Source organism: Harpegnathos saltator, unplaced genomic scaffold (assembly GCF_003227715.2).
Source record: "Harpegnathos saltator strain DR-91 unplaced genomic scaffold, Hsal_v8.6 scaffold627, whole genome shotgun sequence".
Classification (NCBI taxonomy): Eukaryota; Metazoa; Arthropoda; class Insecta; order Hymenoptera; family Formicidae; genus Harpegnathos; species Harpegnathos saltator.
The window spans coordinates 30,523-56,480 of record NW_020230457.1 but is presented as its reverse complement, the minus strand read 5'-3'; the positions used below and the strand labels follow the sequence as shown (position 1 = coordinate 56,480).

Here is a 25,958-nt window from a genome sequence, read left to right as displayed (position 1 = left end):
GTACACGTATTTCGACACGCCATTGAGTAAAAAAAATTATAGAAAATATAAGAAAATAAACAAAATTAAGAAAAGATAAGAAAATATAGAAATATAAGAAGATAAAAAGAATTATAGACAAGAATAAAAAAATTATGGATAAGAAGTCGCACAGCGACCCACGGGCCCGCCGGGCGGCCTTACAGCCCTGGCGCGCGGCGGTCACGTGAGCCGGGCGCGCAGGTTCCGGGTGCGCGGCTGCGCGGCGCGTGGTGGGAGTTGTCCCTTCATCCGGAGTGCGTCCGTCAGTGCGGTCGGCCGTTCCAGTTGTTCACGGGCTTCTCAGGCGAGTGGACGAGTGCGCGAGCGGTGCGAGTATCCTCGGCGTGTTTCCTGTCACCTACGGAGTTGCGTTTTCGCTAACGAACGCCCCACCGTAGCTTCCATATTCAATGTGTATGGCGATTCAGGTGAGTGCTCGCGCCCATGCGGAACGCCCGAGAGACGACGCGCAAAGTCGCGAGGTACACGGCACGACATGCGTGTGTACACACTTGCGTACGAGCGAGAGAGCGAGCGGACGGACGAACAGGCGGACGAGCGTAATGTCGATCGCTCGTCGTGTCGGCGGTTTCGCTGAAAACACGCTCGTGCACGACGCGTATTTGCGCTCGTCCTTGCGTGCGTCGTGTGCATCCCCGTCCCTCCGTCCTCCCGTTCGTCCGTGTGCTGCATTCGGTGGATGTACGCGGCGCGGGCGACGAACTCTGGCGTCTCGTCTCCACTGCCGCCAACTCCATCGCACGCGAAACCGCGATCTTTTTTCTCTCTCCCCATCAGAGCCGCGCTCTCGCCGTGGCGTGGCGTGGCGTGGCGTGCCGCGCCGCGTCGCGTCGCGTCGCGTCGTGTCGAAACGTGAGTCTCTCGGCACGCGCCCGCGCCCCGGTCCCTCTCGGCCGACGGTAATCTCGCGAAATGTCCCCGAGGAGGCAGCCTCTGCACGCTCGGGACGCATCGGATCGCTTCGCCTCGCGAGGCGTGACGCCTCCTTCGCCAGCTCCGCGACGGCCTGCGTGTTGCGTGCATGCTTTGCGCGCTCGAGCGTCCACGCGTCGTCTCTTCTACTCACACTAGTCACAGGGAGAGAGAGACAGAGAGAAAAGGCGGGCCCGCTCTCGAGTGGGTTTCTCCAGCCCGACGACGCATGAAACGTCAAACACGTCGTCGAGGTTGACGCGCCCGCGCCAATTTCCTCACGCTCTCTCGATCGCGCCGGCTCGCCGATACTTTTGGTGATCGATGGATGTACGTTTCCTCCCTCCCCCCTTGCTCGAGGAAAAAGTGTGCTTCGGCCACGCGCGCATGTGTGTGCATGAGACATGTGGCCGCGCAACGTTGCGCAGTGTGTAGCGTAACCGCGTGGCGATCGCGTCGGGCTCGCTCTTTTGTTTATCGACGGGGGGGGTCGCAAGAGCTTCCGTTTCTTTCCTGCTGCTCTTCTCTCTCTCTCTCTCTCTTTCTCTCTCTCTTGAGGACGTTTGGTCTTGCTCGAGTAGCTTTCGGCGCTCGGCTTCCTCCTTCCTCGGCGAGTCTTCAGAGAGAACCTTCTTGCCGACTTCCGAGAGTTGCGTTGCGCCGATGATTACTCGGCGCCGAGGTCGCCGAAGAGCGTCCTCGCATAATCCCGATCTCGATCTCAATCTCGGCGGCGCGAGCGCGCGCGCGCACGCGCGCGTGCGAAACCGGCGAGTCCACTCGCGCGTATATCGCGGCCGTGACTCAACGCGTAACAATGCGAAACAAGCGGATATCTCGCAATCGGCCGACTCGGCCGCGGTTTATTCCCGTTTGGAGCGCCGGCTGTCGCCGGAGATAACTCCGTCGCGCGTACGCGCACCGACGAGTACCAGCCGGTATCTTGGCGTAGCGCGCATCTCGCAGTCGCCTTAAGCCCGGATCAGACTACGGATTGGGATTGAGTATTGGATTGAAATTTAACCAGTCAAGACTGAGTTTGCTATATTTGAGATTATTTTCCCTTTTCCAATTGGCTTTACGTCCGAAGGACCCCCGAGGAAAAACGTGTCCGTTAAACAGATCGCTCTCCTCTCGGCAAAGCACCGAGAGAGTATCCTGCCTGGTAAAATCTCTCTAATATTGCTGTTCGGAATCGGCGTTAAACCGTAAGTCCCGTATATATGTGGATAATCTAGATGCGCAACGCGTATAGAGATTGGATATGGCGCATCAAGAAGATAAACAGACGCGGGTCATCTACTTGTCGATGACAAATTCGCCTTGACGTGGGCGAATTCGTGAAATATCGAGAGAGAGAGAGAGAGAGAGAGAGAGAGAGAGAGAGAGAGAGTGAGAGAAAGAGGGCCGACAAAGGCGAACGCAAAACGCGAGATCTCTCTCTCTCTCTTTTTTCCGACGTCGTTCGCCTCCTCCCCTCGGCGACAAATCGCTGATCCCCATCGGTGTTAATTATAATTGCGATACGAACAAAAAGGAGGCTGGTTTATTCAGGAGCGTCCCTGTCCGCTCGATAGATCCGATCTCCCACACATTTTCGCCCGATTGCCACCCCGCGGTGACTCGATTTCTCGGAAAAAAACGGAAAAATGGCTTGACGTCATTCGGTGGCGCGGCGTGGCGCGGCGCGACCAAGAGGCGTCTAACTAACCAGCGGACGAGCGAGCGCACGCATGATATGTGTGTGTGACGCGCGCGATGGTGCGGTGAGGCCGGGAAGTGATAATCGCGTCGGCGAACTTCGGCCATGTTTTACTGGCGCTTTGCGTCAACCGGTCCGATAGGTGCGAAATTGCAGTCATTGTCGTGACTTCGGCTTATCGAGCGCGCCCGCCGAACGTCTCGTCCGGCGAGAACGACCGCGAGTGCCGGCGCGGCGGCCGTGCGTCGGCGTTTCTTTCCGCCGCGTCGCACGCGCGAGAGTGATCGAGAAGCGCCACGTCGTTATCGGTTTCGTAATCACGATACGGCCGGCACGAGCGCGCCCGACGCGGCGTCCATGCCCGCCGAGGGCCGCGAAAGCGATGCTCGCGAAATACGCCGTTGGCCTTTACGCGCGGCAACTCTCGCCCCGTGAGATCGCGCGCGCGGTGTCAGGCCTGTTCTTTTCGGCCGGAGCAGGGCTGTATCGGGACTTTCGGGCCCCCTCCCCCTGCGACGTGCGGCCGGCCAGCCGAGGCTTTCCACTCGGTAACGCGGGCCGCGCGAACTATCGCTCCTTGTTTCACACACAGAAGAATACACGTTGCAAAGGTCACTCGTTTCGAGTGTCTGAAGCAAGTTTGTGTGGCTAGTAAGTTTGGGACTTTGATCGAGAATATTAAACTGAAACAAAAATCCGGTTTTTTGTTTTTTTTTTGTTTTTTTTTTTCGCTATGTAAAGCGCAAGTTTTGTGATTCTCTTAAGCAGAGGTTAAGTTCTTCTTCTCAGCATATGACAGTGAGATTTTCTCCGACTTGCGATGAGTATATTTTAATATGTTTTAAGAATCGTCGAGAGAAAATAATCGTTACTTAAGGGAAAAAGCGTGAGTCGAAGAATCGGTTTTCTTTTAGCAGCAGAATTATATTTTTCTCTGTGTACAGCGAGTGGCAAAAGTAAGACGATGCTTGCGTCGACTTGCGTTTCCAAGTGGGAAGCTATACAGAGGATGTTTCAAAAAGACTGGCTTGGCTATATGTAGTTGTAACCTTCTCATCGAGACAGACAAAAAAGTTCCGACGAACGCAGTGCCTAAAATGCTTATTTAAAAAGCCAATGTCGATTTTAATATATAATTATCGACATGAATTTCAAAAACTAAAAAAAAATCACCGGATGCTTTGCTGATATCTCTCGCAATATAATTCGCCTTCCATTCTTTGTAAAACTTGTTATTCATCGTCAGTCGGAGCCGAGTAAACAATCGTTTTCGAATGGATAAAAGTCAAGCGTGTTTTAATAATTATAAACAACCATAAAATGTTATAACATCGAAACCAATTCCTCTAATTCCGGCGTAACCTTCTCAACCGAGCGTTTTCTGGGCGCCATGTTTTTTCTTCGTCCCGCTGAGAAGAATACAGAGGACCAGTCCGTTCGTTTCGAAATACCCTGTATACTCGGTTTACTCCACGCAATGCAAGAAATGCAACCCAACTAAACTAGAAAGATCACTCGCCGGCGACGTGCATGCCCGTTTCGAGAGATCCGTCGAAGCGTCATCGTCGTCGTCGTCGTCGTCGTCGTCGTCGTCGTCGATTGCGGACGGCAGCTATCGCCGCACGTCTCGCACATGGTGAGGTCGCGTCTATTAATATGTGTTAATATGTATCCCGCTGTGTATGTATTAATATGTACCGTGTATCGCTCCGGAAATATTGTGCTGTCGCGAATTCGGAGAACGGCTCGGGCTCGGCTTTTCCGAAGAAAAAGTCTCGTTATCCGCTCTCGTCATCTCGCTTTACGCGACCACGTGCGCGGTCTGGTTCGCGTGGGTCGTCGAATTACGCCGCGATCGCATTTCACCTATGTAGAACATATCAGGTACGATCGTAACTCGCGAAATTGGCTCGCGCCGCGCCGCGCCGGTCGAGCGATCGAGCTGGCGACCGCGGCGATTTTTCACTCGCGATTTTCACGCTGCGAATTTAATCGGCGCGCGATATCGCCGTCGCCGGGAGAGCGCGAATCTCAGGAAGTGCGATCGATCGATCGCGCGCCGATTCGCGCTCGAGTATTTTCTAAACGCTGCCCTCTGCTTCGCCCTCCTCACCTCGTCCCGCCATTGTTCGTTGTTCGCCGGTGTACACATATGCTTTATGTTATTTTTTTTTGTTCGCGGTGGCGATTTACGAAGTCGCGCTTTGCGACGCGATTTCTCCGCGGAATCGCGATCGCGGTTTTTAGTGCAGGTGCAATTTCGCGTTGCTGGTGCGGCTTTCGGTCGGCAATTTCACACCGGCCATTGAATCTCTTCAATCGCCATCGCAAATGGCGCGACTTGTTGCGTTTGCGAGTTTCTTCCGGGAACGTCGGCGCTTCAATTTGGGATGAGCTTTTTTTTTTATCTTTTTTAACAATTTTCTGTGCTCTGTATGTTCTAACCTTCTATTACGCCGTGTAATTTTAAGGTTACATACTGATGTCGATATTTTTAATCTAAATTACATACATAAAAATAAATTGTAAATGTAATAAACATATTTTCCTAATATATTATATAGAGATCACTTGTAGTTTCCAAGACATATGATTTTGAAATTATAGAATTATTAACTTATAAAATTGTACGTGTTGAATGCAATTATTTGTAGAAGTTTATTTTTATTTAACAATCTTGTTCTAAATATTTATTGTTTACAGTTACATAAATCTTTCGTCTTATTAAATTGATGAATTTACTAATGAACTTACATGTACTAAAAATGGAAATTTTATGAAGATTAGCAAAGATTTCTTCAAAGATACAAAGTTGACAAAAGTGACAGATACATATACGTCTTGCAGAAAAATTTATTAAAAAATTAAAAAGTTTAAATCCAATACTTCATAGATTAAAATCAATTCTTCCTAACCTTGCGTACGGGTTTTTACTAATCTTCGCAAGATTTTTATTTTTAGTATACGGTAAATTTGTCAAAGATCAAATTAGGTTAGGCTCTTTTTGCCAATAATTAACAATAAGTTAATTTAGGTCCTTTTTGGAAATAATTTCCATCACTCCTACAATATATATTCAATTTCAACAAAATCAGTGAAGTGTACAACCATTCATGCATATTTACCTTTTGAAACCTTAAAGTCATGTATCTCGGAAACTATAAGCGACTCCCATATAATTGTATCGGGAAAAGTTATTCAGAATTTCATTTTTTACAACATATTTCAAGATGAAAAAAATCGGTATAACCTTTTATGCGTATTTATCAATAATTATAATAAATTACATATATATCCCGGTGTAACTCTAAACTTACAACCGGTTTTTTTTTTTTTTTTTATAAAATAAAATCTTTGAGAATTGTAAATTAATTATCGACTTGTTAAAATTGTTATTAATATAATAATAGTTAGAGTTATCTATATCAATTCACATCGAGAAGTTAATATTCGCTATTTTTGCGTTACACAACCTTTTTTATATCCGCGAAAAAAATTAATCGAGTCAAAGGACGCGACGTGCAGCGTTGCGATGATGTTTATTCTGCCGTGTATTGTCACGATCATGTTCTTGGCTATCAATTGTACGTGCGTTGTAGTAACGTTGTCAGTTGGTTGGTGCACATTGTTTACATCGCTTGTGAGCTGCTTCGGTTCGCGAGATTCCGAGTTAGTCGGCCGATAACGAACGCTGTGTACAAACATGTGTCCCGACTGACTTCGACACGTCGGATGACCGTCTAAATTAATATTTTCTCCCGCCGAGAGATTGAACGATTGCCGAACAACAGTCGCGGCGAGAGTCTCAAAGAAATGCAACTCATTCATGATGTATGAGCGATGTGCAAAACGCAAGCAACGGGTGATTCGTGCCGAGACGAGAGAGCAAGTTATTTTCCCTGCTGCAAGTCTGGAAAATACGACATGGCGCGTTAGATTAGTTTAGTTTAAGTCGAGTTGCCGGAAATCTTCTCGGGATATTTATTTTTTATCTAAGGAGAGCCCGTTTTCACATACACCCATACACACACAAGTCGGCTGAATCGGAGCACGGACGATTCGCCGCGAGCGCGATCTCGCGGCAGAAATTCGCGGCGCGGTCGAAGAAAGGAAAATCGCGCGTCTCTCTAGTCCGCGGTTCGCCTCTCTTCGTTAATTGGCGCGTGTCGCCGAGCTCTTCGCACATTTTACGTCTCGTCGTGGCTGCGAACGCCGGCATCCTCACGCAAGGCGGAAATTGCGCAAGTCTTTATCCCGCCCGTTGTCGCTGATAAGGCCGACGTGCTTTTCACGCCGCGTGCAACGACCGATCGGTTCAGTCGGATGTCGCGGTCGTCGGATTTCTCGCGGTGTTTGCAATGAAAATAACCTACATCCGGACGCGCACAGGCGACTAGGAGGGGGGGGGGGGCTGTCAAAAAGCCGCGCGCGAACTTTCGCTCTCCGTCGCCATCCTTCTTCTTTCGCCTTCTCGTTGCCTGGAGGGCGCGCGAGAACAAGTCCGAACGGACATTCCTTGAATGTACTTGGCGATCTCTCGATTTCTGGAGAATCGACTTTTTTCCCCAAAACGCGTCTTTCAGATCGATTCCTTCTCGCTCGATTTTTTTCAGCTCGTTGATGCGCTTATTCTCATCGACGTTGTCTCTTTTAACCCTTTGAAGCACGAATTTTTTTATGCAATAATAAAAGAAACTGATTATGTATATAGAGGTTTCCTGGATCTCTGATTACGAATCTGGAGTCAAAATTTTAAAATTCAATATGATGACTTCAAATGGTTAACTTTGATATGATATTCTGGATATGTATTAAACTATATATGTTTCTCCGATCATAGATGACAAATACAGAGTCGAAATTAAAAATGACGGATCCAATATGGCGACTTCAAATAGCTAACTTTGATATGATATGAATTTTAATTTCGGAAATCTGATAACAAATTCGTGATCAATGACCCAAAAAACCTCCATGTATCTCTATTTCTGTCGAAATCGAAGGATTTTGAACATTTTTGTCCGCCATATTGGATTCGCCATTTTGAATTTTGAAATTCTGACCCCGAATTCGTAATCGGCGACCTCAAAAACGTAAAATGAACAAGTTTCGTTACGACTGTTTTTATAGATCACCGTTAAGTGAATTTTTATTGAAAAATATATAATTTTATGCAATTTCTTTGTTTATAGGATACTTAAATTAAAAAAAATGGACATTTTACATTTTTAGCACGTATATTAATATCTAAAATATCTTAGAAGTGAAAAAAGTTCGGATGAAAAAATCAAAAAGATAGCTTAAATAATTAAAAATGAAGAGAGAAAAGGTGGGATTGTGGGATACCACCATGCTTCAAAGGGTTAACGAAGAGTTGACATGCAGAGTCGACATTCAATACAATCAGGATATCGTTTTATTTTTATGTCCTCTGGAAGAGGATCGACTGACGGTGAACCTGTTACGCAGAAGTAACTAGAACGCAAGCGGTTGAGATTCTGTTTACTCGTTTACTGCGTACACGGGGTTATTTCCGTCTTTTTCTAGATTACGCAAACCTAGAGCAATGTCTCCATTGGTCCTTCTCAGCTTAACTCTTAAACGCTAGGTTGGGTGAAAATTCATCCGACATTTTTTAATTATTACAGGACATTACGTTGGAGCGGTACCCTGTTGGGATTTATAATCTTTATTAATATAGTACATATGTAATGAAAAAAAAAGATAAAAATATATGGCTGAAAATTCATTCATTCTAGTAACAGGAGGTAACAACAACTAGTGTTCAAGGATTACGTTTTCACTGACGCCTGTAGTTATGGAAATTTGTGTAAAGCCGTCCGCTTTACATTTTCGCTCTTTTAAAACCCCGTGTGGCGTCGGCTTTATAAAGTCGGAAGGAACACGCTTAATTGTGATCACTGCGTACAATTTCTTTAAGTTGATTTTCAAGAAACCGTTTCTCTTAGGTCGATTTTTATTTCTTCTGGTGGTAGATCGATTTCATGTCGACACAAAAACCAATTTTATAGATTCTATCAAAATTTATAAAATCAGAAACAGCATTGTTTGGTTACGCTCATTGCGTACGATTCTTTCAGATCAATTTTTAGGAAACCGTTTCAAACTGATTATTTTTCTTCTTGGGTAAATTGATTCCAGATCGATACAAAAATCAATTTTACGAATTTGATAGAATTTTATAAAATCAGAAAGAACACGAATAATTGTGCGTACAACTTTTTTAGATCGATTTTCAAGAAACCATTTCTTTTAAGCCGTTTCTTTCTCTTCTGATATTTTTTCTGATGGAAATCGACTTTAGATCGATACAAAAACCAGTTTTATAAATTTTATAAAATCAGGAAGAGTTTAGTTACACTCATTGCGTATAATTCTTTCAGATCTATTTTTAGGAAACCGTTTCAGACTGATTCCTTTTTCTTCAGTAAATCGATCCCAGAGCGATATAAAAATATTTTATGAATTTTATAAAATTTCATAAAATCGTAAGAAACACGAATAATTGTGCTCATTGCGTGCGATTTTTCTAGTCCAATTTTTAGGAGACTGTTCCTCTTAGGTCGATGTTTTTTCTTTTCTGGTAAATCGATTCCATATCGATTTCTTTCTAGAAAATCGCCCATCACTGAGCATGCGAAAATGGCGTTTGCGCGATCATCGCGCGAATAAAGTCGCCTGCGTTGCAGTTTTGCGCCGAAAAACTGCGGCGGCGACTGCACCCGCGATTCGTTAGGACAGATCTAACGTTCCGTTTCCTGTTATGCAAATTGCATTACATTATATAACAGTGAACAGAGAGAACAGAGAGAGAGTCCAGGGCGGCGAGCTGGGAGTGGTCGTGCTGCGCGTGGCATAATTACGTGAATATTAACTAATGTAATTAACTCCGCGATCCCGCATCTCGCGTGTACTATCGGCGTATGTCCCTCCTTCTCTTTTTATTCTCCCCTTTACTCATCTTTCCTTTTGTTACTCACGTGTTATACCTATTTTGTTGTTCGGAAAGATGGAGCACAAACACGAGCACCGGAAATAATCGTTCTACTATCTGTGAGAATATTATCTCCAAATGTCGAGATATCCGAGGAATTTTAGAAATGTCCAGTTGCCATGTCATCCGAAAAACTTTCTGAAAATCCTCGAACCATGCATATGTGACATTGCCAACGCTCCTTGTCGTAAAATCGGTCAAGCGTAATAAGACGAGGAATTTAAGAGTGCCTTGATTACCTGAAGTCTTTGTCGCTTTTATCTTCATCCCACGTTAAATCTGGCTTAGTCGTCGCGTCTACAACCGAGTCATATATATACACATACATAAATATACACACTATCTCCGCCAGCCGAATAACTCGACAACTGAACGCGGCAGATAAGAATGTTTCAGACAAAAGTTGTAGGGTTTTAACAAATAGCAATACGTCCAAATAGCAATTTGTCCTTGAGAACAGTTATGAAAGAAATCTTGAAGTCAGCTTTAAGATCCTAGAAACCTCCGTTTTTTATCATATCATCTTTTTCCACCAATTAATTTCGGCGACTTTGTCTGAATTTCATTTTTTTATTGTTTAATATTTCTTGAGATATTTCAGGAAAACTTTCTCGATATCTCAATAACTATTTGTCGGAAGAAAAAGTGGTACGAGACTTTTTTAATCTATTTGGTCTCAAGAATGTACTGCTGAACAATAGCGCCTTAATCTATCTATTTGTCTAATAGTGTCCTAACTATTTATCTAATAATATCCTAACTTTTGTTAACGTAAAATGTATCGATATTGACCATTGGAAATTTCAAAATCATCAAGTTTTGTGACGGCCGCGAGCAGGCTAAATTATTTATAACAATTAAAGTAATGTAAGATATTATTTCTTCGAAACTTCTTTTATCTTAAATAATTATGCAGGATGCCCGGGATCTTTTGGAACCGAAAAATTGTCAAGATTAATCAGATCAAACTGAGAAGAAAAGTTCAAGTACCATTTTGCAAAAATCGTAATTAAGTTATTAATAATTGAAAATTACCACATCTAGATGCTCTTTTAATTGATAACTTGAAAATTTGCATACTTATTTGCAAAATGGTACTTAACTTTTCTTCTTAGCTTCACAATTTTTCGTTTTCAAAAGATCCCAGACACCCTGTATACATATTTCTTTTTTTTTCCTTTTTATTATAGAACATTGGATTTTTATCGTGAAATAATCGACACATGATGTACATGTGAACTTCTTTCTTCACTTTTATCCTTTATCCTTAAATCACTGAAATATTAAGTTTTCAATGCTTTTTAAAATATTTGTGCTTAGATTTAATGAAAAAAAAAATTTGGTAATAACGGCATACTTTTCATTCTTTCGTCGCGATGCAAATGGGTTAAATATCGAAGAATAAATATCTAAATATCGAACTATGAACACAAACTACACGATACCGCGATGAAACAACAGAATTTTTGTAGATCGACCGGAAAGGACGCGAATAATTCGGGCGGCGGCGCTGTTCCTCCAAAACCGGTCACCCGCTGATTCCGCTGAAACTCGAGTTTTGTAAATTCATTTTATATTGAAAACAAAGTATCTCCCAAGAGAATTTTTGGCGAGAACTAAGCTGGTTACTTAAATATTTTTTTATACTCTTATGTTTTCTGTGTATTTCAATATATCTTGATTTGCATCAGCAAATTGTTAAAAATTGTAATACAGGTTAGGGGAATCTATAGTGTCAAAAATGTATGTCCTACGAAGAAGATTCGAGACAGACAAGAGGTTGCTTCTTCCTTTTCTCTTTCACTTTGTTGTTGTCCGTTTATTTGCATTACGCGAGCGGGTTTTTGTATAAATCGAAACATTAAGTAACAGCGATTGTTCGTTTTTATAAATAAAAATTCGTATCTCATTTATCTATAAAGCCTCAAAGGAAATCCTTAGTTTTCTCTTCTCCTTTTTCTTTTTTTCTTTCTTTCGTCAGCAGTTTACAAGAAACTAAAAATATATACATGTTTTGATGTTTATACATAAATATATATACTTGTGTTGCAATCAGTAGTTTGCAAGAAAAACGAAAAGCATGAAGATGTAAAAAAAATGTTTAGAAACTTGCTTAGCATTGAAGGCTGCTGAGGATATTCCTTGGGGATATTTTTTTAACTTAAAACGATTCCGTTTGCAAAGCTTTGAACCAAGTCGAAGCGCGGTCGCCGGAAGGATTCTGGCCAGACCGCAGTGAGTTAAAACCGAGTGGGAGATGACCGAAATCCAAGGGTCGTCGGGATGTCGTTAGCGATAATTACGGTGTTGAATTCGAGTCGTAGGTTCAATGAGTGTTTCTGTTTCGTCCAAACGAACTGGACACTGGGAGCACGCGCTAGGTCGAGCGTGCGCTCCGAGTAATTCGACGAAGGAGAAGGACGGCGGCACTAGTAAGTACCGCCTCTTTTTCTGTCGGTGTCGTCTTTTCAGAGGCCTCCGACCAGCTCCCGGTGGCCGCGGCCAAGGCTTTTCCCGCAAGATTATTCCGAGACTCTCCTCTTTCTTCCCGCCGCGCCACGTGTTGGATAGAGTTACTATCTCGACTAGACCGGTTGCGAGCGATACGTGTGGCTCGAGGCAAAGGACGATTCAGCACGACGTGCGTGCAGGGCCGTACGCATCGATGCGAGAGCGAGAACACAAGAAGTGACGCTCGCCTCCCCGAAGCTCAGTGTACACAGTAACGACACTCTCCAAATTTCGCATCTCCAAAAATGAACTGCACATGCGCAGCTGTGTTACCTAACCAATAGCGTTACAGACATATTTTTCTATCTCACTTTCTCGCAGAAAATATACTATACATCTCACTCTAACTTATCACACTTAGTTCAGCAGTGCAGCTAAAACACAGTGCCGACAGAGTGTCGCTACTGTGCCCAAAGTCCGTTCCCACCAAGGTCAACCGAAACCTAGACTTTGCACATACGAACTCTAAAACTCATTCGTTGACGTTCCGCTTCGACTTGTTCCGCCCGATTATTCTTGCATTTGGGAAAAAGCGAATGTAACATAAGGCAGCTAAAGACTAGGAATTCGTCTTCGGAATGTTTGTGTACTGCCGGCAGTCTTCAGCCAATATTGTAGCTCGCGATAGCCGGAAACGCCGTCCTCCGATAGCAGGTAGAACACGAAGCGCTCTTGAGCGGACAGCTGGTGGGTCGCGCTTTTTATCTTTGAAGAGAGGAAAACGCGCGGCTCAATGGCCGAGCTGTCGACGATTCGTTCTCTTCGCCGCGACAGGTCCTCGTTATCTCGCTGAGAAAGGCTGCCGAGCTCGAGCGAGGAGAGATATCGTGCGCCTACATCGGAGGAGAATTTATATTTATAAGCGACAATAGGAGTGCTCTGGCCTATTACGCAACAATAGGCGCGCCAGGCTTAACCCGGTCTCTTGAGTTTTCCCGCTCAGAATCTTTCCTGCGAATTCGTCTACTCGCATTCGATTGACCCTTCGTCTCCGTCTCTCCGAGCGCGGTCGTTTCCTCGGCGGCTCGGACAATTCATTGAAAAGACATCCAGCGGAGGGGCTCTTTTTTATACCAGCCAGACCTTTTGCATAATAGAGCACCGTCAGTTTCGGCCTCAGGCACGATCAGACTAGTCTTTTGGGTATTCCCCGGCTACCCGGAGCGTTGAGATATCCGGCCGGCTCATAGTCGATAGCAACGCCGCGGGACCGAACGCGAGAAACAGTCGGACGAGACTCTCATTGTTCCAGCGGCAACACGCGATACGTCCTTCCGCGGGATTCGAGCTCGCTCGGAAGGTTCGACGCACTCTCGCTGGCCGAAGGTGATCGCGCCGGCAGATCCGTAAGCCGATCTGTGGTACAACGATGGATGATCTCGATCTTCAGAAAGCCGATCCTTTTCCTCCAAAGATAGATCCTTTTCTGCTCGATTGTTGCACAAGTCGATTCTTTTCAATGGCGGATCGAGTTTCGATCCGTTGATACACTCAGGCCCGGTTCCACAATGTATTGTAAACGTTTAATTCGTTAACCCTAGTTTAGACGAAAAATTGCGTTCCACAACTGCCTTAAACCATGATTAACGTTGATTTCTCACAGTTAAAGTTAAACCTAAAACTTAGGGCATTTAACGAATTTAAACGAAGTTTAACACTGCAGCACCATCAATTTGAGAAACAAATTTATGTATTTATATATCCCGCTGTTGGAGTTCAGTTGACAAATATTTTGAACGTTTGAACGCCAAAGAGATATGGCTTTAGAATACATATTACATATTATCTTCATCTGAAGATGAAGATTTTGAAAACTTAATTTATCGACGGACAAGAAATATAAGAATAAGATGACCATCATATTTGGAAGAATTTGATAATGTCGGTTTTTATGCACGATGTAGATTATCAAAAGAATCTGTTATTGCAGTTCTAGCAGAAATCGAGCATAAAATTTCTCATAAAACAGAACAGTAAATATATAAATTTAATTTAAAATATTGAGTTTTTTACTTCGACAGATTATATTCTAAAACAGAGTAGCAGCTACATATAAAAGTCAATTATTATATGATGAATTTAATCAAATCAATAATATAAACTAATTGATTATTATTAACACTGGACTTCCACCTTTTAATAAATTAATACTTATAAACAATTAGAGCAAATGTTAATGTTGGTTAGTGTTTACTTGATACAAAACAGATATATTGCTCTATTAGGTATCATAGCATCCAGCTTATTTCAATTTTCCCTCTTTTCACTTTTAGCAACAACCAATCATACTCTACGTTTGAAAAGAAAGAGAAGTCTTTGACAGTTTCTTCACACAGACTATAGGTTTAAGTAAACTATTGTTAAAAGCACGATGTGGAACGCGATATATAAGTTTAACCCGTTAAGTGCCGTTAAATGTAACGTCAGTTCAGATAATCACGATTTAAACTTGATTTTGTGGAACTGGGCCTCACTCGTCAATGTTGCTTCGTTTTTAGGATGACTTTCGCCAACTCTAGTTCATCCAACCGCGGCCGCGGCGGTCAAAAACAGAAGGGGTGCCAACTTGAATTCTAATAATGAACGTGAATGCTTCAGGTTTAATTTCAATTTTCCAATTGTAGTTGGGTCTCGCATCAAAAATTCGAAGTCATTAAAGCGAAGAAGCGGAAGTAATAAGCTGTGAAACTATTTTTAACTCTCTTATCGATAAGTGTCTTTTAATGGATTATAAATCACATCTAAGCGCATTTATGGACGAAAGAGAATTTAAAATTTGGGCCTTTAGCGCTGTAACCGTGATGTAACATTTGCTCGATTTAATGAATTTCTTCTGGTCTCGCAATGTCAGCTGTGATTTTAGAAAGCTAGTGGCTTTTATGGAATAGTAGTCTTTTAATTTGATAAAATATTTAATATTTGAAAAACCAGCCTCAATGACGGCGGATTAATGATCTCGAGTTTTTAACGTGAGACGGAGTGATACAAACTACAATCAGAAAATTGAGGTTAAGTATGAAGTATCCGTTAGAATTTAATCCATCACCTTGCTACTTTGATCTTTTACTTTTTTAAAAGTGATAGAGCTCTTATCGATAAGTCCCGGCTTAAAGCTTAACTCACCATTGTAAACTGCGATTAAATGTGTTATGTTTAATGGATTATAAATCACATTTATCGATGAAAGAGGACTCAATATGGACCTTTATCACTCACCTTGACGTGATACTTCACAATGACCTCGAATCTTCTAACGCGAGATGTGACATGACAACTACAAACTGCAATCGGAAAATTGAGGTTAAGTATCCGTGACCATTAGAATTTAAGTTGGTACTCTGCTACTTTTAACCGTCGGTTAGATCACAACCGGCGTTGGTAAAAATCAGCTTCGATGAAGAGTCCAACCGGAGCGAACGTTCGAGAGGATCGACTTGTGCAAAAGTCGAACGGGAGAGAATCGCCATTCCGAAAATCGAATCGAGATCGCCACATCGCCAACCTACAAGCGTCGATGCCAGACGGAGCCATCTGTAGGGCGATTCACATGCTGCTGCCTTTATTCGCTCTGAGCAAGCTTCTTGATTCGCCAGCGAATTCGCCGATAAAAACTTCTTTTTATTCTTTTTATTCGCCAGCGTCTGAAATTTAGAAAACGCAATGCCTAGAGTGGTCAAGGTTGAACGTGTCCAACTTCGTCTCGCGTCCTCGAAATTTTAGACGTTAGCGTCTAAATAAAAGTCTGCCGTCTAGAAGTTTTTAGCAGCGAGTTCGCCAGCAAACGAAAGCAACACCATGTAAATCACCCTTGTGACGACGTGGAATGATCTATTGATGTAACATTGTGTGTTAGCGTTTGAACACTCAGCCGGGCGATAAGGAGAGGCTCCTCGGCGTGCTCGGATTAAGTTGCCCCCTTGTGCGGCTCCTCCGCTGCTGTTGGTCGTCACGGTCGCAACACGAGACAAAACACAGGCGGACAAGAGACAAAGAGCGGCGGACCACCGTCGTCGTCGTCGCGTGTCGTCCGTCGCTGGCAATCGCGCGCTTCTTTGGAGCGCTTCGCTTTCGCCCGCCAGCGGGCGCCGCGAGCGGCGGATTTCCGGCGCTCTTAAATTTAGCCGAGGTAGGGGGCGCGCTTCCGAAACAATTAACGCCGGCCAAGCCGGCAGGAATTCGGCCGAATTGGGAGAACTGCCAACCCCCCGCTAATTGATTGGCGCGTTCGCGCAGCGGGACGTAATCGCGCAACGGCGCCGACCTAGGCGCGATCTCTCGCCTCGCTCGCGCTCTGCAAATACATGGGCTATGAGTCACATGGGCTGCGCACACGGCCGCACGTTTCTAAGCACGTGCTCCTCTCGTCGTCCAGGTGATGAAATGCACGAGAGAGAGATGCGCGCGCGCGATTGACTTCTCGCGATCCGGCCGCCATGAGCGAACTCGCGCAAGCCTTCTCGTTTCGCGAGGCGAAAGGGTCTCGTGAAAGACACACATACATACACACGCACGCACGCACACACACACACACACAGGGACGGTCAAAAATAGAGCGCCGTCTGCGGGGGGTGTGAACAAGCCTTGCGAGGGTCGGCCGCAGGACGACGAGTGTCGCCGTCCCCGCAGGAGCGTTGCTCGATGAAGGAGAGACAAAAAAGAGGGGGGAGATATTCGACGCCCAGACGCGCCTAGGGTGGACGACCGGTGTCACTGACCTTGCCTAACGATCGCCGATGTCTGCCGGGCCATCGGCGACGGCGGGTCCAGCTGAGCTCGTCAAAGGGGAGCCACGCGGATCCGCTCCGCGGCTAGTTCCTGATTTAGAAGCGAACAATGCACAGGCTCTCTCCCGTCCCCCTTCGCCCCTCAAGCCCTGCTTTCGCGCACTGCGGCCGCGTTCTCCGCGCCGCGAGGAGCGAGGCGAGCGGAGAGGGAGCACGCTGTAAAAATACAGCGGCTTTCACCCAGCTGATTTCCCCCGCGCGAGGGCCGATAAGGGTCCGCACCTCTCTCTCTTTCTCTCTCGCGCGCGCGCGCAGGCGGCGGCGGCGCTCGAAACGTGATGGACGGATACACTTCCGGCGCACGGGACGTTACTTCGGATCGCGATCACGCCGACGATCCTGCGGCCGAGGTGGAGCAGGAGGAGGAGGAGGAGGTCGTCTCTCTTATCATCCTTCGCCTGCTAACCCACTGACCTACTTGAAATATCGATTTTAACGGGCACCTGAGACCGCTCGTGCCGCGGCCGCCGCGCGCTTTTCGCGGCCGAGCATGTATATGAGAGAGCGCGTGTCGAAGGAAATTATTTATAGACGCTCTTTTGTTCAAGAATAGCGCGCAGGGCGGGCGCGTAGGCGCGCCGTCGAAAAATCGCGCCGAAGGTTGCGGCTAATTCCCAGAGCGTGGCTTCGTCGTCAGCCCGAGGTCACGACGGCGGCCACTTTCTCTTTGAGGCCGACGTTTCACGGCGTGTCAATGCTCGACGAGTATCTCTCGTTATCCCGGGAAACCTCCCGGAGACCTTTCCACCCTCGATATCGCGGCTCTCCAAGGTCGCGCATTGTCCCGACCGAGCGGCCGGCCAGACTTTTTGCCGGAGGGAGGAGCGAAAGACCTAGTAGGGCGGGCGAGGAACCGCAGAGCACGCAGTTATGAACGGTGCCTAATGCGCGCGCGGTTCGTCGGCCCCCCAGGGCTCGTTCAACCCCGCCCCCCTGTCGTCTGGAAAACTCGCCGGCGGTGTCGCGAGGGGAATGAGGAAGGGGGAGGGGGCACCAGGGTGGCGCAGATAACGAAATCCGCGTGACGTACGAAGACACGCACGCGCGGAAACTCGATATGGCAGACGTCATATCTTTATGCGTTTCGCCTTGACTTATCGTTCTCTCTCTCTCTCTTTCTCTCTCTCTCTCTCTCTCTCTCTCTCCGTTCCATAAAAACATTTGCAACTTCGGTAGTAAAGAAGCCATACACACCGGCCGAGCGAAGTGCACGCATACTTATGTGCATCCCCACCCACACACGTGGCACCCGCTGTGACGTCACGCCTCGACGACGACGTCACGACGCCTCCCACTCCCGCTTGTCCTCCCGCTCGCTCGCTCGCTCGCTCGCTCGTTCGTTCGTTATTGATTTCCGGTGACTTAACTGCTTCATTCGCGAAATGCCGCGTGCCTTCGTTGTTTGTGTGGTTTCCCGTGTCTTTTCTCTTCTCTCTCCTTCTTCTGCGATTCTTCGGACCCGGAGGCTCAGGGGGCCTCTTAGGATTCCCAGATTAAGCGAAGATGACAGGAGCGAGCAACTCGCGCAATATTCACTCACCTTCGTGAAAATGCAAAGTTACTCGCGTGAGCAAACTCGACACTTGATGCAAAATTTCATGCGAAAAGGTGAAATGACGCAACAAAATACAGGGTGTCCGGGATCTTTTGAAAACGAAAAATTATGAAGATTAATCAGATCAAACTGAGAAGAAAAGTTATCATTTATACCATTTTGTAAAAATCGTTATTGAGTTATTAATGATTGAAAACATTGACCACATCTAGAGGCTCTTTTAATTGATAACTTGAAAATTTGCGTATTTATTTGCGAAATGATAAGGGACTTTTTTGTTCAGAATGACCTACAATTATATGACGGCTATTGTGTCTAGCGACAGGTTCAAAGTTCAATATACCCATATCTATCGCTAGATGCAATAGTCATCATATAATTGTAGGTTAGGTTAGGTTAAATTATTCTGAATCAGAAAGTCCTTTACCATTTTGCAAGTAAGGGACGGGAATTTTCAAATTCTCAAGTAAAAGGGCTTCTAGATGTGATCTTTTTCATTAATAACTTAATAACCATTGCGATGTTCGCAAAATCGTATTTTTCCTCTCAGTTTGATCCGATTAATCTTCACAATTTTCCCTTTCCAAAAAATCCCGGACACCCTATATATCCGTCTCACTCCAATTTGTTACACCGGTGTAGCAGCGCAGCTGAAAAGAGCAAACCGAAGTACAGTGACGAGGAGAAATTATCTCCACAGTGGATAATTCCATTTAATAATGATAATAATTAACATTAATATTGATCACGGTAATGATTCAATAATACTCTTTTCTGCTTCTCCGTAATGTCCATTCTATTTTCATCTTTATTCTCTTTTTCTAACAACCGACCCAAGGTATTAATCATCAGGACGAGCGGTTGCCAACAGCACACGTTTCCCCGATAATCGCGCAATTTCTTAGCAAATCTGTCGCAATCTTAACCTTTGCTGGCGCCATTGGCGAATCGGTCGCGCTCGTTTTGCGCGAAAACGTCCGAAGCGACGAACGCGGCGCAGCCTTCGCGAAAATGCCCAGTCGATCGCTTCGCCGGAAATGCCCAGTCACCTTGCATTTTCACTCGACAGTTTCGTAATTGCTTGACCAACGTCACGTAAAATGACAATGCGGTTAGTGAGTAAATTCGGCCGGAAACCGTATCAGGCGCCCCAGGTACCGAGAGCGCGCTCGCGCGCGCATCCCGAAGGGCGTCCGTGGAAAAAAAACGTTCGACTTGTCGCTGCTGCTTGTCGTGCGCTTAATCACTTGCGTTGTGCCCCGCGCTGCGACGGTTTCGTGCCCGAAGGACACGTCGGGCCGCAACGGTACCAGGACATTATCTGCCGGCGCACGTGGCGCGACCGCGACGTCAACGACGACGAGGACGCGCGGTCGCGAGGCGACCCGTGATTCCCCGAAAGCGCGCGCGCGCGAATACATACGCCACTGCGTAAGTGACCCAGTAATTTAGCCGGTCGGACGGCTTTTGACGTCATTAAAACGTTTCCGTTTTCTCTCCGCCGCCGAGAATGACCGTGAAAGTCGCGTCGCGCCGATCTCACGCGCGCTGCGCCGTCCTGTTACGCCCCTTCGGGACTCGCGAGCGTAATGGGAGAACCAGGTTTTGTTAATATGCACCGTTGCTGCGCGATGAGAGAAGTTTATTCAAAGGTCGCTCCATACCGGACTCGGAATTGCCTCAAGTAGCTAGGACGAGTCGCGAGCATGTCGGGAAGCGAACTTCTTCGCCGTCTTCCATCAGTTGCTATGTGATTCGTAGAGGTCGCATCTCAGGACCTGAAGTTTTCGCTCAAGATTTATACGACTGCGCTACAAGGTGGGATTTACGGAGATGTATCGTTGCGAACTGAAGGCGAGTAGCATAAGGAACTTGATCACTTTTACGCTTTTTGATGAAAAAAATTTTTACAAAGAAAAAAGATGGTCGGGAATCCTGCTAAAATGCCGAAGAGTATACCATATGGCAGACTCGGTAAAATATACCGTTAAAATGAAAAAAAAATAGAAACATGTTTTTTTGTTTAAAACTTTTTGTGTTTTAAACATGTTTTAGACAAGCGCAAGAAACATGCTTTAAACATATATGCATTTGATTTTTAGTAAAGAAGGTCCAATTATTACGGAGTAATAACTCCATAAGTACGTAGTTGGCGCAGTGACGCTAATATCTCAATACACGATAGCTGACATTTTTTATAACGTATTTTTACCTTCGAGCATTTCGAGATGTCTTTCACGGTACATTTCAGCATTTAATCAGACATGTCTCCTCATTAACCTCTTTAAACTTGAGCGTATCGTTATGGTGGTCAATTGCTGTACTATGTAATTTTCTAACTTCTAATGTCTGCAGAAGGCTTTATTTTTTAGTTTTGATATCTGGCAATAATATTCAGTTGACTCAGTAAATGTTTGGGTTTGTAACAATAATATGGTGTTTATCTGATTCGAAAATGTCGAAATTCGAGCATCATTCCCGAGAAATTCTCATTTTCTGTTTTCATTTGAAGAAAACAGCCGCTGAAGCTCATCGAATGCTCGTAGAAGCTCATGGTGAAAGTGCTCCCACCGATAAATCATGCAGAGAATGGTTTCGACATTTCAAAAGTGATGATTTCAGTGTCGATGACAAACCTCGTCCAGGTCAGTCGAAGAAATTCGAGGACGAGGAATTGCAGGAGCTAATCGATGAAGATCCGTGTCAATCGCAACATGAGCTCGCAACAATTGTTGAATGTTGATCGATCAACAATTTCTGTGCGTTTGGCAGCCATGGGAAAGATTTACAAAGAAGGAAGATGGGTGCCATACGAACTGAAAGAAAGAGACGTCGAGAGGCGAAAAGCCATGTCTAAAATCTTGCTTACCAGGCAAAAAAGAAAAAAAGGTTTTTTGCATCGTGACTGGAGACGAAAAGTAGATATATTTCGATAATCCCAAACAAAGGAAATGCGTTAGCGACCCAGGAAAACCATCCACATTGATACCAAAGCGGAATATTCACGGCAAGAAAATAATGCTCTGTATATGGTGGGACCAGAAGGGTGTAGTGTATCATGAACTATTAAAACAGAGCCAAACCATCACTGCCGAACTTTACCAACAACAATTGATCCGTTTAAACAACGCATTGGAGAATAGTCGGTCGGAATATGCAGAGACACGACAAAGTGATCTTCCAGCACGATAACACTCAGCCACATGTTGGAAAGATTGTGAAAGCCACCTTCACTTGGAAGCACTTGACTGGGACGTTTTACCTCACCCGCCGTATTCACCAGACATTGCTCCATCCGATTATCACTTGTTCAGATCGATGGCACACGGGCTTTCGGACCAGCACTTCAACAATTATGAAGAAACAGAGAAATGGCTCAATGAATGGATCGCTTCGAAGGACGAGTCGTTTTTCCGTCACGGAATGCAACTGCCAGACAGATGGGAAAAAATAATAGCAAGCGATGGCAAATACTTTTATTAGTATATTTTTTCATGTTTTTTCATACTAAAACCTTTTTTGGAAGAAAAAATGGACCGAATTAATTCACACATGTAATATATAATACTGCAATCTGCAAGAATATGAAAAACTAGATATTTTGCGGAAAGATCAAATTTATATCACCAACAATTTTACGTCCAAAATTTATATTAAACATCTAAGATAAAAAGAAAGTGTGTTTAGGATTATCGAATGTTTAAAACTTATTTAAAACTCTTGTTTTAAATAAAAATTTTTAAAACCAATTTGCACTGAGAGTATGAAAAAAGAATCGCGTAACAATTTTCACGAAAGAGACTGCATTAAAAAAACTTAAATTTATTTGTCCATTTAAAATACTCTCCGCAACAATGGAGAAACTCTGAAGTTCCCTGGTATTTGGTTAGCATAAAAAAATGCGCGAAGGGAATTCGGAAGATATTAATGATACGAAAGGGTTACGGGGGGAAGAGAGTCTCTGGAGCAGGGATTCCCAAGGAGGGGTGCGAAAAAACATTCTTGGAGGTGCAAGAAAAAATAATTATAATTAATAATGATTAAGATGAATTCTAAAATAATCCGGCATTTTTACCATCAAATTAAAGAAAATGTTATTAGAATTATATATTTTTTACGTTGAATTTTACGTTGAATTTTACCTTGAAAAGTCCAGTCAAGATCAACAAAAATCTTAAATGGATACCCCAATTTTTTATTACATCATCTTTTTCTAGCAATTAATTTGAACAACTTTTATCTGAAACATTTTTTATTTACCTAATATTTTTTTTAGATATTTAAGAAAAACTTGATAACTTTTTTAATAATTAACTCACGATATCTCGCTAACTATATGTCAGAAGAAAAAGTGGTACTAGACTTTTTTGCTCTATTTAGTCTCAAGAATATATTTTGACAATAGTGCCCTGACTTTTGTTAACTTGCTGATTGTTGGAAATTTTAAAATCATCAAATTAATCAAATTCAGCGCGCTATTGGAACAATATATTCTTCAAACTAAATAGAGCAAAAAAGTCTAGTATCACTTTTCCTTCTGACAAATAGTTAGCGAGATATCGTGAGTTAAATATTGAAAGAGTTATCAAGTTTTCCTTAAATATCTAAAAAAGAAATTAGGTAAATAAAAAATGTTTCAGACAAAAGTTGTTCAAATTAATTGCTAGAAAAAGATGATGTAATAAAAAATTGAGGTATCCATTTAAGATTTTTATGTTAATCTTGGCTGGACTTTTCAAGGTTATCCCAAGGTCAAATTCATAGCGTCAGTAAATAGATCCTTTGAAGCCCTACAACTTTGGTCTGAAATATTTTTCTCTAAAATGTGTTAACGAAAAAATCGGGTGACCCGGGTGGTCTGAAACACCCGGTATATTCATTACGTATCACTATGCGAAGCTTTATACTATGGATAATAATTTTATAATATTAAAATGAGAGTTAATTTCTATAAAACAATACTATGTAATAATAAGTTATTATAAATTAACTTCTTACCTTAAAACCCTAACCCCTAACCCTAACCCCTAACAACTAATTTTTACCACAAAACGTACGAATAATTTGCTTTTTGTAGGGGGCGTAAAAGTTCATTAATAAATTTTTAGGGATGCGAAATACAAATAGGATTGAGAAACTTTTCTGCTCAGGAGAGATGACGTTGCGCCTCATAAAAGAAAACAGTCCGCGCGTAGTTTCCGCAGGACGACCACGCACTCGCGAGTGCGTGGGGGACGCTCGCAAAGCGTCGCCGACGCGGCCGGCAGCGTCTTGTCGGGCTTGTGCGCGCCCGCGGAACGGAGGAGCCGTGCAACCTTATGCAATCCCATGCAATAGCCTGCAATCACACGCGATCTCGGCAGCAGATTACTAATTCGTCTCGACCGTTGGCGAGAGCGAACTGCGCGGCGGACATTGCGCGATTTCCTCGAGCGACAAGAGCGAGCGAGCGCGCCCGCACCTCGCTCGGAGCGGACGAATTAATTAGCGGCTGCGGGGGAGGGACGATGGGCGATTGGGATTCAATTTTCCTGTCGTTCCTTGCGTTGAAAATAATCGGGAATATCTGTTTTTTTTTTTCCGGACTGCTGAGTCCAGATCCATAAACGGGATTTTTTAATTTCGAGAACTCAATAAGGCGGTTGAAAGTACAAATAGACAGGGGGTCGTTTCGAAAGCAATAAAATGGTTCATTAAAAAAAAAGAAGCAATTTCAGAACAAGCAGAATCATCGAAATTTTAGAAAATTTTATTCTTATATACAGCTTCGAGAGGATTCCTCTAAGATTAAGAGGAAAATATTATAAACACATTATTCTTAAAGTTAGAGGGATTATTTATTTATTTATTTATTAATAATATATAGGTCTAATCCCTTTGGTATACAAAAATTGAGACAGTAGTATACGAGTAAGAAAATTTCCATACAATAAAAAGTGAACGAAAATAATAAAAAAGAAAAAAAAAGAGAAGATTATATATTATATGTATAATGCAAATCTTATTCATTTTAATATATTAATTTATTATTTAATATTATACATTATATATTAAGATTATATATTATGTAATATATTATTCAATATACAATAAATTTCCTCTTATACACAGATTATTTAATCTTTTTAGGAGGATTGTTATTCTTGCTGTACTTTATCCTTGCTGGTTATACTAGTTAATTTGAAAAAATTATTATAATGTATAGCGAAAAATAATATATATATATATATATAGATGTATTTCTGGCTCTGGTTCTACAATAAGTAGGCACGAATGAAATAAGATCATCATAACAAACAAATTTCCAATCAATTTTGTTATGGATTCCATAGCTACACAGATGTTTATCATAATCAATTACATGAAACATAATTAAAAGAAAGAATATATTGTTCAACTTCTTGCAATAGATTATAAACTGTATTTGACCAAATATGGGTAAATTATCTTCGTTATATGTTACACATATATCTTGTTTAAAAAGCTTAAATATCTTGTTTCAAATATTCTGATCCATGAGCATATGGTTATTTTTTCGTTGATATCTAGAGATAGAGCCATGACTGAACAAAAAAGACCGACATTCAAATCAACATATTCCTCTTCATATAAGAGGAAAGTTAATTGATCTAAGAGGGAATCCTCTTGAAACAAGAGAAAAACAGAATAATATCTAATAAATTTTAGATAAATGGCTCATTTTAATCACTTGATCGAAAGAGGAATCCGTTTTCTGTAAAAGGCTTTCGCTTAGAATATGAGATTATGGGAAAAATCACTTTACAAATAGAATACTTTGTTTTGGGTGTTCGTTTGGATTTCTTGACCAAAGTTTGTACCTTCTGACGAGAGAGACGTTGATGGCGAAGAAAAAACATGGCCGAGTACATTAAAAAAAGAAACTGCTAATTTTGACTACTCGTTTGTTCATAATACTTTTGCAGTTAACGATTAACGACTGCATGTACTTTTGTCGCATTTGCCAATGCTCTATGGACCTACGAGACAACAAGAAAACTCCATCGGTTTTGTTGAGCAGTCCTTGAAACATTTCCAGGGCTGAGAGAGAACAAAGGTAGAGTGCTCAGCGTCCCGGAAAATAAACACTGACGAATAAGCGTATCAATCGACGGATCGAAACTCGATCGTCTATCGGACAGAATCGGTTCGTATGCGGGGGGAAAGGATCGATGTAAGAAAGAAAATCAATTTCCGTCGGAAAAAGATCGATTTTTCGAAGGTCGTCCACTACGTCACTGAGCAAGGACGGCGGGCGAGGATCGACGACGCGAGTCGTCGCGATTGATCGATTCTACCCGGCCGATTATTCGTCGATCAACAATCCCGATCGTCAATCGCGATTTCGTCGGCCCGTGGCCGACGAAAATCTGGCGCCACGTTTATCTACGCTTAGATAACGGCGCTCAGATAAGCGCC

At 43.5% G+C, this 25,958-nt stretch overlaps 1 protein-coding gene across 6 annotated transcripts in view; it reads left to right on the top strand.

Annotated features, from left to right (window-relative positions):
- Window positions 1-272: 272 nt before the first annotated feature.
- LOC105187285 (protein tyrosine phosphatase type IVA 1) overlaps window positions 273-25,958 on the top strand; it is a 45,075-nt gene continuing 19,389 nt past the window's right edge. For all 6 annotated transcript variants that reach the window (XM_011148014.3, XM_011148013.3, XM_011148010.3 and 3 more), the window contains exon 1: window positions 273-449. The gene's annotated coding sequence lies outside the window, so the exon portion shown is untranslated. The remainder of the gene's footprint in view (window positions 450-25,958) is intronic.